General features: G+C 43.5%; 1 protein-coding gene across 2 annotated transcripts in view; it reads left to right on the top strand.

Annotated features, from left to right (window-relative positions):
- The window catches only part of ATXN7L1 (ataxin 7 like 1), a 174,181-nt gene that overhangs the window by 36,192 nt on the left and 120,733 nt on the right, over positions 1 to 17,256 (top strand). The window lies entirely within an intron of this gene.

The following is a 17,256-nucleotide window of genomic DNA, read 5'->3' as shown; positions in this document are numbered from 1 at the left end:
TGCTTTTTTTTTTTTTTTTTTGTTTTTTAAATCGCTTTAACTGGTCAAAGCTTCACTGTTTTTATCTACAGATGCTGCTTATCCTTCATAGGCAATTTTTTTGGTAAAGGTGAACTATGCCTTTATAACAGGGGGGACTTTATCGTGCTACTAAGTATTTTGAGATTCAGAGTTACTTAATCGGCTTTTAGGGCTTGTTCACACCAGCATCCTTGGTAAATACATGGCCTTCCAGCGTGCTGTGGGAGAAACTCTTCCAATGCATCATGCTGTTTTGGGCCAAAACTTGATGTGATTGCATTGCACCATGCTGAGCTAAAATAAAAAAGTACAACATGACAACATTTTTTTTTTTCAGCACACCTTTACAATGCAGAGGTGTGAACTTGCATAAAGGAAAACCATCCCTTTTTGCCTTGTCAACACACATGGTGTGAACAAGTCCTAGGTGAATGCCTTACGTAACCTAAAAAACTAAGGGTGCTTTCACACTTACAAATGCACCCACTCAACCCATATGGGGGTTGCCGGGATTAGCCCCTTGGTAATTGCAGGTACTGATCCTGGATCTAGCATTATGGCTCCTTGATTGGCAGTATCTGGGGACTGGTGTCGGCCTTGAGTTCTGGCCCCTGGAATGCAGGGAAGGGAGCTCCATCGCAGTGGTATGGGCACCAGGACCCTGGGCATTTAGGTAGCCCTTGAGTACCGCTGCGCCCTCGGTATCATGTATGTAGGAGGGGGGCCGTGTCCAGTGTATACAGACTCCAGAGGCACCAGCTTTGTTTAGGTAATTGAGAGGCTTCTTACTTGCCTATTTTGGGTGGTTGTGGTTTGACCTTTTTACGCCTTTTTTCTTGTTGGACCTTTTACAATGACCCCTTGTAGACTTGTTTTGGCATGGTTGTCTCGGTCTTCCTAGCACTCTAGATAGAACAGGCTTGTTATGAGACCTTTACAGAAAAACAAGATCAGGTACAAGGGATTATGTAATTAAAGTGTTATGTAACGGACAGTAGTTAAAAGGAAGCAATAAATATATACAAGAAGAAATACAGTACAAAGCTTTAACCCTAGTTTTGCTTTATTCGCCACAAGCGTATCCATTTGCTCTATATATTGTCCCTGAATAGTGTTGGGATTACATTGTAGTGTACCCTTCTGTGGCAAAGGCAATTTCCAAACAATTGGACTAGTTATGTATAATATGTTCCCTCCCATAATCTTATATTTTCCGAGTGATTCAGATTATGCCTTATGACTAACCAGTAAGGTACTCCAGCAATATGACTTAAAGCGGAGGTTCACCCAAATAACATTTATACAAGACCAAATTCTTTATACTACCGGCATGTACAGTTGGCACTTTTTTTTTGGCTGTACACACCTTATAATCTATATTTGCGATCCGGCTTCCGGATACTTCCCAACCGGTAAAGCTGCGAGTCGGCTCTATACGGCAGCTGCGCCCCTTTACATGTTCGGCTCCTTTCGGAAACTCCGTGACGCGCCTACGCAATACGGGGGGTGGGGTCTTATCCACCGGGGGGAACATTTTCTGATAGACATCAATCATCTCGGCGAATGCCCAGATTACATTGCGGCTCAGCTTGGAAACGCCTGATTGCAAATATAGATTATAAGGCATGTACAGCCTGGGAAAAAAAAAAAAAGTGCTGACTGTACATGCTGGTAGTATAAAGAATTTGGTCTTATATAAATGTTATTTGGGTGAACCTCCGCTTAACGGTCTGGGAGGTGATCTATAGCCTAGACTTAGTTTAACTTAAAATAGTTGGAAAGTTTGAATGTGATTGCATTGAAATTGTTGTAAAATCAGAAAGTGTTTTTTTTTAATCTTAATACATTCCATGAATTTTATATAAATATGTAATGTAACTCCTGTGAGCAGCCCCCCCCCCATACTTAACTGAGCAGCATCTCTATCCAAAAAATGTTGCATGAGTGCCTCAGCCATCCGGGACTCTCCCTCCTGATTGGCTGAGACACAGCAGCGGGGGCATTGGCTCCTGCTGTTAATCAAAGTCAGTTAGCCAATCAGGAGAAAGAGGGGGCGGGGCTGAACTGAAGCTCTGCGTCTGAATGGAGACACACAGCTGTGGATTGGCTCTGGTGCCCTCGTGGGGCACTCGACAGGAGGGAGGGGCCAGGAGTGCCAGCGAGTGACCCGAGAAGAGGAGGAATCGGGCTGCTCTGTGCAAAACCACTGCACAGGACAGGTAAGTATAACATGTTTGTTATTTTTAAACAAGCTAATCACACATGCGAATATCTTTTTTTAGGCTCATTTAGCTAAACATTCTATTTTCTGTTCATGGAGTGATGTAGCCACCCTCATTGCATAGTAAATCTAAAGGAGTTTGTACAATGGGATAATAACATATGTAGCCCGGCTTTAGTGCAACATAAATTGCTAGATTTCTTTGCCTGACATTTATAATAATAAATTGTTATCTGAGCTTTGGGTCACAAATCTCCATGTTACCACACCTCCCATTTCTGAGTAGTGGATTTCCTCCTGTGCTTAGAGCAGTGGTTCTCAACCTGGGGGTCGGGACCCCCTCGAGGGTCAAATGACAATTTGCCAGGGATCCCCGAATTCTGGGCTGTTCCTGAAGCCTGCAGCACTCTCAGCCTTTTTACAGCCATCCAGCAGGGCTGTCCCTGAAGCCTGTGGCCGCCTAGCTGGGCTGCTCCTGGAGCCTTTGCCTGCCCATTCAGTTCACGGCTTGGCGGCTGGGGGGCAGAGACTAGAGGTCAGCTGACTGGTGAGAAATGTGAAGTGGGAGGGGCTTGAGGAGACCCGAATCTCCTGATTTCGGCATAGGTGTCACTGCTGCGAGACACCACAGAGCTGGAGACACATTGAGTAACACTACCTGTGATTAGCGTTGCCATTTAAAGTCCCCACTACAGTTCCCAGATCAGCAGATGATCTTGATCAAGAGCACCTAAGTTGGCTGATCCCAACTCCCCGCCAGCACTGCCAGCTCACCCCCCCCCAAGGAGTAAGAGAAGGAATAAAAATAGAGAATACATGGAAGGGAGAGGAAAAGAGGGGGAGGAACAAAGAAAAGAGGGAGAGGAAGAATAAGAGAACAGGAAAGATTCCTAGAGAGAGGGATGAGGGCGTCAAGAAATTAAGATAGGAGAACATAGAGAGAGTGGAACATCCTAAAATGTACCAGAAGTAGTGTAAGGGACTTAGGGAGCCCTAAATGTCCGTGGGCTAGGGGCGCAAATTATTTGTCTTGCCTTGGGTGCTGACAACCCACGCTACGAAAATTCTACCGTTAGGGGTCCCCACAACTTGGGAAATTTTATCAAGGGGTGACGGCACTAGAAAGGTTGAGAACCACTGGCTTAGAGGATAGCCTGGGAAATGGCTACATGTGAAAAGATGTAGCAAAAGCCATCTAAAACATTTGCATGTGGAGTTTGTAGTATTAAAGTTGACTTTCCACTCCATGCTATTATGTAATGTTTGTACTGAGGCAAGTGAAGCTGTTACATATGAGTTGATTCCAAAAGGGGGTATGCTTATGCTGCATTCATTGCTTTGGTACTTGTTGGACGTTGGTTAGACTAGCCAGGACTGCCTGCACCATAAATCCTGTTGCAGGATGCATGGCCACATCTGCTGAATGGTTCATCGGGCTGATAACCAACAAATGTGCCAGCTTCTCAGCTCGTGGCTGGAGTTGTTTTATAGGTAAACTGAACTGGACAACATTTTGTTCCCAGTAACATCAGTAGGTCCTCTTTATGCAATGCAGGCAGATGTTGGCTTTTGGGAAAGGCTAGCAGGTTCCTGGAAATGGGAAGCTATGATAACACCCACATGATGATAAGCCTTCATGATTAAACAAACTGAAATCAAGTTAATGTAAGGTGGGAGGGGGACAGTAAAGCCGCACATAGACATTTTTCTGGCTCTTCGGGGACTTTACGAATTTCAAGCCGTCTTTGGCAGTTCCTGCTCCACAGAAGTCAATTGAACGATTGACTTTTGTCAGAAGGGATGTTGGAAAAATTGTAATCGATCATCTGTTGCAGCCAATCGTCTGCAGTGTTGATTAGTGTATTGTGACAGTGGAGGGGCCCCCTCTGTCAGAATACAATAGCACAGTAAGGAGGATTCCTCCATCCACCTTGCATGTGTGGGTAAGGGAATCTCCATCTATGCTCAGCTAAAGGTTAAACAACACTTTAGTGCAGTCCTTCTTCACGTACCTCATCCTTTCATTTTGCTTTTAAATGTCCTTATTTCTTCTGAGAAATCCTCACTTTCTGTTCTTCTGTCTGTAACTACACGCAGTAATGCAACACTTTCTCCCTGGTGTGGAAAAAGCCTCTTGAGGGGGCGAGCAGGAGTGTCAGGACGCCCACTAACACACAGCTCTTTTCTCTATCTGCAAAGTAGAGAGTGTCCTGACTTGCCTGCTCGCCCCCTTCCCCAAGAGGCTTTCTTCCCACCAGGGAGAAATTGTTGCATTACTGTGTGGAGTTACAGACGGAAGAACAGGAAGTGAGGATTTCTCAGAAGAAATAAGGACATTTAAAAACAAAATGGAAGGATGAGGTAAGTGAAGGAGGACTGCACTAAGGTAAAGGAAGCTATTTAGGGAGAAACATTTTTTTTCCTTTACAACCCCTTTTAAGAACAGCCAGTATATACCATAATACATTTGTATTAAAAGCCCTTTACTCTGCCCATGTGCATGTACCCTTAAAGTAAATCGCCTGTATTGACCATCTTTTTATCTGTCTGTACAGGCAACAACTATTTTTTTTTTTTCTTTAATTTGCAACTTGTCTTACATGGTTTCTTTTGGTATTCAGGCTTTGCTTTAATAAGTTGATTACAAAGCCTTGGGATATGAAGCCACAAGAGGTGTGCTTACATATTTTCTGTGATTTACACTTTACAATCTGCCTATAAATCATTTTTAGAATTCCCAACACTATGTAAAGGTAGAAGCTTCCTAAACCACTCATTCAGTCTGTATACAGGCAAGTAGGTCTTCACACAGCAGAGCTCTTGGTAGATCTAATGGATTTACAACCGAAATGCAACATCTGTGGTTAGCATGCAGGGGAGTTGCATCATCCTGTGCACTGATCAGTCAAGATACCTGAAGATCCTGAAATGTCATATGGATGGCGCTGACCAATCGAAATTCGCGCTGGGCCGTCCTCGCAGTGCTGGACAGAGGAGAAAAACTAGCATTTTTTTAAATCCCTGTACTGGTGAAACAGCTTGTGGAAGCCCTGACGGCTCAGGATCATGGGAGGCAAGTACAGTGTGGACCATGGGGGGTGCCCAGTGTTGGGTCATATTTTACAGATTTTCTGTAAAGGTAATTTAACCCTTTAACTTGCTAACAGCCTGTTAGCAGAGAGATATTAGACAAGATTTGGAACAAAATGTTGCCAGAACCCCTTATCCCTATGCGTGTTGCAGGTCAGTGAGTCAGAAAGCACTGCAGCCAAAATGTTAGAAAGTCCAAAAAGAAAATATATGCGTTTTCATGCAAAATTTCATGAAATCTGCAGAAATGTTTTCTTATAGATAACGATGGTGATAATAATAATGGTATATGTGCAAATTGATAAAATATCTAAAAAAAAGTACTTGGTAGTGGAGGGGGAAAGATTCCAGGACTGATGCAGCTGAAAGGTCAGGGATTCAGCTGGATGGAATGATCTTTGTTGAAATAGCCAAGCAGCCCTATCAACCAGGGGGTTAGCAGAGCAGGATATCCCACAGGAATGGATGAGCAGAGGAATGGGTGGAAAGGTGAGTCGGAGCATGAATTACAGTACAGCAGTGTTCATCAGACCTGGGAAGATCCTTGTGGGTATGCATAAAACATGAGTGGCCACAGCATACATGTTAATAAAAGCGTGTATCCATTTATTGCACAACATAAGTAAACACGTACACTCAAGTAAACACAATTCTGCTTGCGCCTGGAGCAGAGGAGAGCTGATTGCTGCACAGCCAGTGAACTGGCAGGAGGCTGTCATGCAAAACATTCCGGTCCCACCAAACGGATGCAAGGACAGCGGCGTCTATGGGCTCCTAGGACCAAGACAGCAGGCATGGGAAAATAAAGGGGCGTAAACAATGTGTTTCAGAGGCCCTGCCTTCTTTATCAAGTATCTCAAGTACTTGATAAAGGAGGCAGGGCCTCTGAAACGCGTTGTACATGCCCCTTTACTTTCCCATGCCTGCTGTCTTGGTCCTAGGAGCCTGTAGACGTTGCTGTCTGCACATCCCTTTAGTGGAATCTTTTGCAGTTCACTGGCTGTGCCGCACTCTGCTCTCTTGTTCCAAGCTCAAGCAGAACCGCGTTTGCTTATCTTGTGCAATAAATGGATACATGCTGTTAACGAGTGCTGTGGCCACTTTCATGTTTTCTGCAATCAAAATGTTAGCCTGACTGTCAGGGAAATAACATTTTCAAACAGAGTGGTCAGCTGTTGCATCTCCCATACTTCTACCCTGATGGATTCACTAAAACTGCATACGCTGGGGCCATATTTCTCCCCTTTGCTTTAATACATCAGGATTACTGAGGTGAAACAAGCATGCCACCAATAAAACCTGAAGTCTGAACTTGTGTTCTACAAAATAGTTACAGATCAGTAACTAGCAAAGCCAGGATCAGAATGACAGCCCTGGAACCCTAAAAATCAAGCTGGCAATGTCGATTGCATTATCATAACACGTTTATTATAATAGGATGTAAAGCTCAAAGTGTGTTAAACTTGCAGTAGTGTCCATTTGCCTATAGGTGGCACCCTGATTTTGTGTTGTGTGTTTGGCTGTATCAGCCATTAGCATGAAGGAGCGAGTAGCAAATATCTAACAGCTTTAGAAGGATATACAAGACTGGCTCAGACTAGCACATCTCATTCAATTAATTGCCCATTTGTCAGTCACGGAAAAGATGGCCTGTAATGTCCAGACATTATCACTCAGTGTGCTGTGAGAATGCATCGCCATGGAAGATGTGGTGCATACCGAGTATCTTTGTTTACGATTACTTTTTTTACTTGGTGAACAGCAGGCTTGTACAAATAAATTGGGTTTTTATTGAGCCAAACAATTAAAAGACAAGTCACAAATTACCAATACACATTTTATTATTTCTTTATTTCTCTCTTTGGCCTTGCTCATCTCTGGTAAGTATTTTCTATCTGTGAACCCTTGTATTCCTATCCGTCGGTCCACAGAACAACACATACCTATGCAAATTGGCTTCATTTGAATGATAAGTAGGCTAAGTACATGTAAATGAAATGCATACATCTGCACTCGGAGCACTGGCCTGCTTGTGACTCTCCAGGCCTGAAGTGCTCAAGCCTTGCCTGCGGCATTAATAACACCTGCACAATTGGCTAAGACAGCTCTGCTAAGAAGGAGCTCCTTGTCTTTACTCCTAATAGGCAAATTGTCCAAGTACTAGACCTCCTCTAGTGTTGCTTCAGAATTGCACGATTCAACCCAATGTGATGGCAAAGAGTACATAGTGTATGTTTGCTGTGAACACAGACCTTCTTGTTATCATTGGAAGAGGGTGCTTGGGATGATAGTGGAGCATCACTTGACTAACATAATCCTGATTAATAGTGCTCGACTTGCAGCCTGGAGCCACGTGTGTGGTCCTGGTAATCTTGGGGGGGGGGGGGGGAATTTTTTTATTAAAATGGTATTTATTCATTCTTTCCACAGTTTTCAATATGGGAGGGGATTGAGTACCCCATCATTTTAGAGGCTCCCTACCCCTCTGTTGATTAAAGGGAACCTGTGAGGATCGTATTGAATTAGTGGCGATTTCTGACCTGTATTTAAAGTTATTGGTATAAATTATTGCCTAATGAGCAAAATGACCAGGATCAAATCATTCAACGTAATCCATAAAGCTTATCCAATTTAGCCTACCCAATGTAATCTATAACCAAAAACTACCTTGCCTAGTTAAAGGGAAACTATGAATAATAATAATATATATTTTAAACAGACGTGTGTGTGTGTGTGTGTATAGATAGAGAGATAGATGGAGAGATATATAGAGATATAGATATAGTGTGACAGGAAGTCGGGTAAATCCGTGGGTGTTGTCACAGACTGGACATACATTTCTGCCTTGTTTAGACAATACACCAATTGATATTAGGCGTCGGCTGCAAAAGTAGCCAGAAAAGGTCTAAGGGCGTTGGAAAACTTCAGCTGTTCAGAATGAGGCAATTAAGGCCTCTATAAGTAATCCAGAGGATTACCACTGAATTGCTGCATCCTGAGGCTTTGTGAGTAAGGAGAGCAGTGTACTGAAAGTCTTCTGAGGAGGTGATTGATTTTTCTGTGTGATAAAAAATCAAAAGACTATTGTTTTTCTGCTGTATGACAGCAGTGTCTGCCCAGCACTAGGCGCTGCCAGACTCCATAGATAGGTTCCTGTGTGGTGAAGATAGACGCCCCAAGTGGCCAGGGTTTATTTTATGTTTGATTTTGTTTATGCTGTTTGGATGCTTGCACTTGTTTCCAGCAAGATGGAAGAATAAACCAAAATCGTTGTTTTCAACCGTCTTCGACTGCCTGTCTGTATAAATTCAGTTTGTGGTGAACCCATCCAGGGGGTCACACACCCCGCTACCGAGCTAACCCCTTAGAACATAGATATAGATATAGATATATATATATAGAGAGAGAGAGAAATCCTCACTTCCTGTTCTTCTGTAACTCCACACAGTAATGTGAGGCTTTCTCCCTGGTGTGGAGTGTCGTGCTCGCCCCCTCCCTTGGACTACGGGAGAGTCAGGACAAGTAAAAAAATAAAATGCAAATTAAATAAACAGTGCTAGCTCCATGAGAAAATCTAAAATATGTTCAAATCCATGAGGAAATCCAACATAAAGTTCTTAAATATTTGTGTCTCCGTGATAAAAAAAGGTTGTACACCAAAAGTGCAACTTTCCACCGTGAAAGGGAAAAAAAGGCTGTGCCCTTACCAGATGACTAGACTCCACGTTAAATAAGCCTAGTAAAGCGTGGATGAGTGTAATGTATGTTTCGTCTTTTGGATATAAACAGGATGATGGAAGCACCTGTGGCTGCTCTGTTTCTCGCTCCCAAGTACGATAAAAGAAAGGAGAACAACAACGCCAACATAGTATAAAACCGTGATGGTTTATTGAGGTAGCAGAAGTCCAAACAGACTAGGATAAAACGGTTTGCAGATCACATGGGAACTAACGTGATGAGAATTGGCATAGGCTCCACCTGTGTTGATACTTCCATCATCCTGTTTATATCCAAAGGACGGATTGTATGCATTCTGCAGCTTGCACATGTGGAAAGGCACCATGAACGCCAAAAGATATATTCAGGTTTTGGAGCAGCATATGCTCCCATCCAGACAATGTGTTTTTTCAAGAAAGGCCTTGCATATCCCAGCAGGACAATGCTAAATCGCATGCTGCATCTATGACAACAGCATGGCTTCATATTAGAAGAGTCCACTTGCTTAACTGGTCTGCCTGCAGTCCAGACCTTTCATCAGTTGGAAATACTTGGCACATCTTGAAATAAAAAATACAACAAAGACGACCCAGGATTGTTGAGCAGTTAGAATCTTATACCAGGCAAGAACAGAAAAAAACCCCCCCAAAAAACTCCAGGAACTAGTCTCCTCAGCTCAATGACATTTACAGAGTGTTACAAGAAGAGGGGATGCTACAATGCTACAAACTTTTTTTTGAGACAGGTTGCTGCCATCAGTTTTATTTTACCTTTTTTTTTCCTGTTTTTACTTTTTTGAAAATGTGGTTGTATCAGGGCCAGATCTAGCCTGTCTGTGGGAGTGCAGTAAAAAGTCTGTGGGGCAGAGGATGCAAGGTCAGTAAGGCAGTGTACAAAGGGGCCAGCAGTTTGCAAGGCAGTATACAGGGGGCCAGCACGGCAGAGGATGGGGGGGGGAGGGGCAGATGCGGAGTGTATAAATCAGTAGGGCAGTGTACAGTGGGCCAGTACGGCAAATTTTCAATTGCGAGTGGTGCATCGCATAGTAGCCCATTATGTGTCACTTACCTGAAACCGAAGCCTGCGATGTTACCTCTGTCCCCTCTGGCACGAAGCGTCCATCTTCACCGCTCTTCCTTCCGGGGCCGCGAACTCCGGCTCTGTGACTGGCGGGAGCCGCCAGTCACGGCATTATTCCTTTAGAAATGGCACGATCTTGCCCTTTATAAAGTGTGCATGCACCGATCGGCACACTCGTACATTGTAAATCTCTCCTAAACCGTGCAGGTTTAGGAGATGTTTTCAGCACCTACAGTTAAGCATTAATATTGGTAAAAGTGGTTGTACTGCATTTAAAACCAGTTGAAAGTATACGCTGGTGCAACTTTGCAAGGTAGCCAATCGGCTTCTAACTTCAGTTTGTTCAATTAAGCTTTGACCAAAAAAAACTGGAAGCCGATTGGTTTCTATGCAGAGCTACACCAGATTTTGCAACTTTTAGTTTTAGTAAATAACCCCAAAGTGTCCACTCTTTGTGTCTGTCCATATGCTTTGAACATTCAAATGTTCTGTGCCAATTTCAGGTGACTCCTAATGCAAAAGTAATCCAGTGACTGTGATTTCAAGTGCCAATCCACACACCCCTTGTATAGGACTCCCCACATTTCTTGTGATCCTTTATAATATAAGAAGGTCTCAAAGTACTTTTTCCTATGTATATTGCAGCTCTTCTGGGTTTCTTCCTTTGCCCTTTCTCCACCAGTTTGGGCTAGCCTCCTGTAGTTTTTAGAGGCAACTACAGACCACCGAGGCTCTGATGAAAGAGATTCGCCTCTGAAACGCGTAAGCCAAAATGTTGGTTTGATGCCATCTGATCTGTGCTGTCACCGTGTTCGTTGGGCGATACTGTGCATCAGTTCCATTGTCTGATAAGCGCTGTCTTTTACCTCCTTTTGTGAGCATGACTAATGTTTTTATTTAATAAAATCCCTTTAAGTGGTAATGCACTAGGTCGGTGCGCCCTCCTTTTTCTTTTCTTTTATAGCTTTATGAATTCCCATGATTCTGAGGAGGGCTGCAAGATCATAGACATTACACTGAAATTGGATCACGTTGCCCTATAGCAGAAAAACACCAGAGCGCAGGAGAATTTTTTGTGTGCTATTGTTTAACCCCAGTCATAAGACATTGCTGTCATCCATAGGGTGTTTGATTCAGTTTTGGAAGGAAAGTAAACTTTTTCGCTGGCCTTGAGTAGGTGTGAGGTAACACTATTATGCCTAGTAAGTTGTATCTGCAGCGTCCAGGTTACTGATATCAGTACTTGTATTTTCCTCCTTTATCCAATAATCGTTCAAGATCTCCAAGCTTATTTGGTTTCTGAGGGACCACATTGTTTCCCGGAATTTAATTCTTGTTCAAGAGCATTAATGGGTCACTGTGTTCAGGCCGACGGCTGAGAGCCAATTGGAAGTAATAATGTCATTATGACCAGAGCTGGCAGCCAAGCATTCATTAAAGCGGAGTTCCGCCAAAAAATAAATAAAATAAAAGTCAGCAGCTACATATACTGCAGCTGATGACTTTTATACTGCAGCCCTGTCCAGGGTGCCCGCAATGTCCTCACCCGAAGCTGCTCTGTCCCTCGGGTCCCAGGTGCAGGTGCCGGCATCTTCAGTAAGGGAATCGGGAGGTGAAGCCTTCCGCCTTCACAGCCTGGTTCCCTACTGCGCATGTGCCTCCTCACTGGTCCCTGCTGGCTTCTAGGACCTGTGTGTCTTCCAGAAGACAGCAGGAGGGGATGAAGGAGGGGTCGGACATGGCGTAGATCGCCGCAGAATTTGCGGCGATCTATCGCCAGAAGTGGGAGCAAATGCATGTATTGGACCAGCATCCCCCCCCCCCCCCCCCGAAAGGTGCCAAATGTGACACCGGGAGGGGGGTGGTATTGGGGTCTGAAAAGCGGAAGTTCTATTTTTGGGTTGAATTTCACTTTAAACGAAATGTCAGGTGGGATCCGATTCTGAGCTTCATGTATATATGATTTTGCATCTTGCAATTTATGTACTTTTATTCGTATCCTGCAGATCTATGTGTGTGACTGCATAGAGATGTCATCTTAGGTCTCCAGTATTAATGTGGGTTTCCTTAACCTTTCCCACATGCTATCAATTTGGACAGCATTCTACAAGATTGGAGGAAGTGATTGTTATATTGACACATTTCTGACGATCATATGGTTGTTCTGTTGTGTTTTTTTTTAGTGATGTGGGCTCTTGGATCCCTTCCAGACTCGTCATATCAGTCAGACTTGACTCTCTAGTCCCTTTACACCTGAGGATTGTATTGCACATTTTTTCGCATTTTCCTACACGCAGCAGTGCTCAACATCAAAAATCATATATATATATAATATATATATATATATATATATATATATATTTGGTCTCCTCACATCTCTAGGCTCAGTTGCTTGAAACTCAAAGCACAAAAAGGTACACATTTTTTTTTTTTATGGAGCTGTGTTGCACGTTTTTGGCTCAATAGACTCCTTTAAAGCAAAGGTCTGCCCACCCCTGCAAAAATTAAAAGCCAGCAGCCGATGTTTCCATCAGCTGTCGGGTGCTGCCACCGCCGTTAGTGGTGCAGCATTACGGCTTCACGCCGAGTCACTACTGCGCTTGCGCAAGGCACCGCTGCACTCTCCTACTGGCCCGGCAGCGGGGGAAGGAGGCGGATGCCGAGCAGCTGATGTAATGTGACGTGGCCCGGTCCCCCAGAAGTGGGGATAGGGTACCTGTCAATGACAGGTATGCGCTCTCCCCTGAAAGGTGGCAAATGTGGCACCAGAGGGGGGGGGGGAAGAGACACATTCCACTTTTGGGTGAAACTCTGCTTCAAATGCCCAACGTAAGTGTTTTTTTTTGCAGCTGAACAACTGTTTTCAGTTCTCTTCCTCCTTTTGTGTCCCAGAAAAGCTTGTATACTCGTGCAAAAATGCACATCTGTGCACACAGAAATGTGCAATAAATGGTTCCAAATCACCTGAAAAACACTTGGCTCTGGTGTTGTTAATAGGGGCTCATTGTTGCAGATTGGCTATTTCTGAGAAGTTATCTCAGGTGGCCCTAATCTGCCAAGTTTGGGCAAGTTTTTAAAGTGGGTGTAAAGCCACTTGTTTATAAACATATAATCCCCTGTGTTTAATAATGACGTGTGTGTGTGTGTGTGTGTGTGTGTGTGTGTGTCTGCTCGCTCTCCTCTCCCGGGCTGACAACTAGAGTGGGAGGGACTGAGAACTCCCACTGATGTTAGCCGGGGAGCAGAGAGCCGAGATGTCACGTGAGCACCGGGAGGCGCTGTGAAATGAGGTTGAAATCTGCACTTTTATTATATTTTTTTATATAAAACACATAGAGGAGTGTATGATTCTATTACAATTATGATAGCAGCAGGAAGGAAGGGGCAGGGAGCAGAGTGGCACTGTGGCAAGGGGCTGGAAGGGGAGGGTGAGAGAGGACAGAGCAGGGCTGCGGATGGCGGAGGCACGTAAACCGACCACAGTGTCAGGGCTCAACAGCCATGATAAACTGTGGTCAGTTTACAGGGGGGAGGTCATAACCAGGCAGGATCAGCCAGGTATTTCAGGTGACACAGGGTACAGGGGGCCAAATGACACGGCACAAGCACTGTGCTGTATGACATGCTTTAAGGGAACAGGATTTTTTTGGGGGTAACAAAGCTTTAACCATACATACATACATTGTGTCTTGTAGCGGGCATGTGACCTGAAAAGTGCCAGAAATACCAGTTTGCAAGCATATGATCAGCGCTGTTTTTTGCTGCATTTAGTTTCCTTGGTTGGCGTTATTTAGGGCAGGGTTTCTCAACTCCAGTCCTCAAGGCGCACCAACAGGTCATGTTTTCAGTATTTCTCTCAGATGAAATGGCTGTGGTAATTACTAAGGCAGTGAAACTGATTAAATCCCCTTTGCAAAATAATGGAAAGCCTGAAAACATGACCTGTTGGGGCGCCTTGAGGACTGGAGTTGAGAAACACTGATTTAGGGTATGAACGATTACATCTTTGTATAGGTGACAGTGTGCTCAGATACAGTTCAAGTTGTGTTTTTTTTTTTTTTTCTGTTTCTATTGAGGGGTAGGACATTCTTTTACAAAAAAAACTTTGAGGACAAAACCTAATATTTCATGCAACACCTTTTTAATGACATGCATGCTTCTTCAGTGTTTAAAAAAAGCATTAACTTTTTAACAAGATGGCTGATATATATAATTAAAAATATTGATTATTGTGGTGTAAACTCAGTACGTTGTGGTGCGATTTTTCTGCTATTTGATGTCGGCATTATTGATGTAAATGCCGCTCCAAAGACCTTGTTCTTACTACACTAGTGGTTCCAAAGGACATAACGATAGATTTTTATTTACCCCATCTGTTTTACAGAAGGGGAAAATGTATGTGGTAAGGATATTGGTTAATCGGTGTTCGTACATTTGATGCATTTATTCTATTGTCCTAGGGCAGGATGCTAAGGGATGATGTGCTCAAATTTGAACCTCTTCTATTGTTGAGCTGTACAATTGTGGCAGTGTGTTATGGGACAATGCTTGAGTTCAGAGCAGGGGTAGGCAACCTTAAAGGGGTGTAAATCTCCCCGAACAACATGGGAGAAGTCAAAGATCACGGGGCACAGTGTCGCCTCCTCACACCTGACATAAACCTCTAATTGCCGCACTACCATGTTGCAATCGCGTGCATTGCACGGCAATAATGGGTTTAAATCAGGTGGGTTGAGTTGTGGTTTTACCATACCCAATCCCTGAGCAATCCCCAAGCGGATGAGACATATACGGATCCTCACGGGATCCGTACATGTGAAAGGGGCCTAACACACTTTTTGTCTTGGGTTGTATTCACGCCAAATGCGATGGGACTGAATTGAGTGGCTATTCCAGGGCAGTCCCACCGCATGACCAGGCAAAATGTCTGGTCTTTGGTGTGCGTGGTTTACATCATTATGTTGCAGTGGTGTGCGCTGAAAAAAAGTAGTGTGCAAACTTACTGGTCAGAGCAATAGGTGAAAATAAAAGGAAAATGCCTACATAATTAAAACAAATGCAGCCAACACATCTTAGAATTGGTAAGCTGTTATATTTATTTGTTTTGTAGTTTAATTCAATAAAAGCTGCGTCTGGTGTATTTACATGCATACAGATTTCAGAATTCACCTCAGAGTCATTGGGAGGCCATGGAGCTTGGGTTGTGTAACTTTGTATCTGTAATTCCTGCCTCACCAATTTATATTCGGGTTTTTTTAAGGTAGCTTTGAATCTGATTGGTGGCCATGAGAAATGTTTTAGTACTGCAGCAATAATCCTGCAGTAGGTATTCTGCCAATTACAAGCAAGAAACGTGTAGAATTACTGAGTGTATGAGAGAGAGGGGGGGGGTCTTGGGTGCTTTTGGATGAAAATCTTTACATTTGTGAGTCGGGTGTTCCTTTCAGAGTTACCTGTAGACAATCCTGCAAAGGTGTCAAATTAAAGTGGTTCTAAAGCCAAACATGTTTTACCTTCATGCAGTCGATGCATTAAAGTAAAAACGTTGCACTACTTGTATCACCCCCCTCGCCCCCCCTTTTACTTACCTTAACCCTCTCCCAATCCAGCTCTGTACCAGGTCTCACCGGTTTTGCTGAGGCAGTGGGGGCCATTGGCTTCTGCTGCTGTCGGTGAAATCCTGTGACCGGCGGGGGGGGGGGGGGGGAGAAGCGCTGTCTGTGGCTATGGACGCAGATAACGTGATCCGGGCTCGAGTCCACATGTATACCACAATTGGAACCAACTTCCAATGATGGCACACCAAAAAGAAGAGGAGGAGCCAGTATTGTGAGGGACCCTAGAAGAGGAGGTTCAGGGCCATTCTATACAATTCTATTGAACAGGGCAGGTAAGTATAACACAGTTGTTAAAAAAAAAAAAAAAAAAAAATCAGTTCTAGCAGCTTTATTTTCTTTCTTTGAAACCAATTTGAGAGTTTCCTTGGCTTTGTGTTTGGGATCCTTGTCTTGCTGAAATGTCCACCCTTGTTTCATCTTCATCATCCTGGTAGATGGCAGCAGATTTATATCAAGAATGTCTTGGTACATTTTTCCATTCATTCTTCCTTCAATGATATGAAGTTTGCCAGTACTGTATGCTCAAAAACGGCCCCAGACCTTGATGTTCCCACTTCCAAACTTCTCTGTTGGTATTGGGGTGTTTTTGGGATGAGGTGCAGTGCCATTTGATCTCTAAACATGGTGTGTGTATAATGGCATCCAAAGAGTTACATTTTGGTCTCATCTGTCCAGACTATATTCTCCTAGTATTTCACAGGCTTGTCTAAATGTTGTGCAACAAACTTTTTTTTTTAATGAGCTTCAACATGCTTTTTCTTCAGCAATGGAGTCTTGCGTAGTAAGCATGCATACAGGCCATGGTTGTTGAGTGCATTTCTTATTGTTTTCTTTGAAACAATTTGTACCTGCTAATTCCAGGTCTTTCTGAAAGCTCTTCGCAAGTGGTCCTTGGCTCTTGAACAACTCTTCTGATAATTATTTTCACTCCTCTGTCAGAAATCTTGTGGGAAGCACCTGGTCATGGCCAGTTTATGGTGAAATTATGTTCCTTTCACCTCTAAATTATAGCCCCAACAGTGCTCACTGAAACATTCAGAAGTTTAGAAATCCTTTTGTAACCAATGCCATCAGTAGGTTTTGCAACAATAAGGTTGTGAAGGTCTTGAGAGAGCGCTTTGCTTTTACCCACCATGAGATATTTCTTGTGTGACACCTTGGTAATGAGACACCTTTTTTTTTTTTTTTTTCATAGGCTGTCGGTTGAGACTGAACCAGCTGATATTTGCAATGACAAGGGGCAGGATTGCTTTCTAATTGCTAATAAATGTCAGCTGGTGTCTTGGCTTTTCATACCTTTTTGCACCTTCTTTATTCATGTGTTGAATACTTTTTTTCTTATGTCAATACATTTTATTACACAATTAAAGTGGTTGTAAACCCTCTCTGACCACTTGCACCTACAGGTAAGTCTAGATTAAGGTTCACCTGTAGGTGCAAGAAATATCTCCTTAACCTACACGGTTAAGGAGATATTTGCAGAAAGGACTGCACCGATGTCTACGGCGT

Source organism: Rana temporaria, chromosome 3 (genome assembly GCF_905171775.1).
Source record: "Rana temporaria chromosome 3, aRanTem1.1, whole genome shotgun sequence".
Classification (NCBI taxonomy): Eukaryota; Metazoa; Chordata; class Amphibia; order Anura; family Ranidae; genus Rana; species Rana temporaria.
This window is presented reverse-complemented; position numbering and strand designations above follow the sequence as displayed.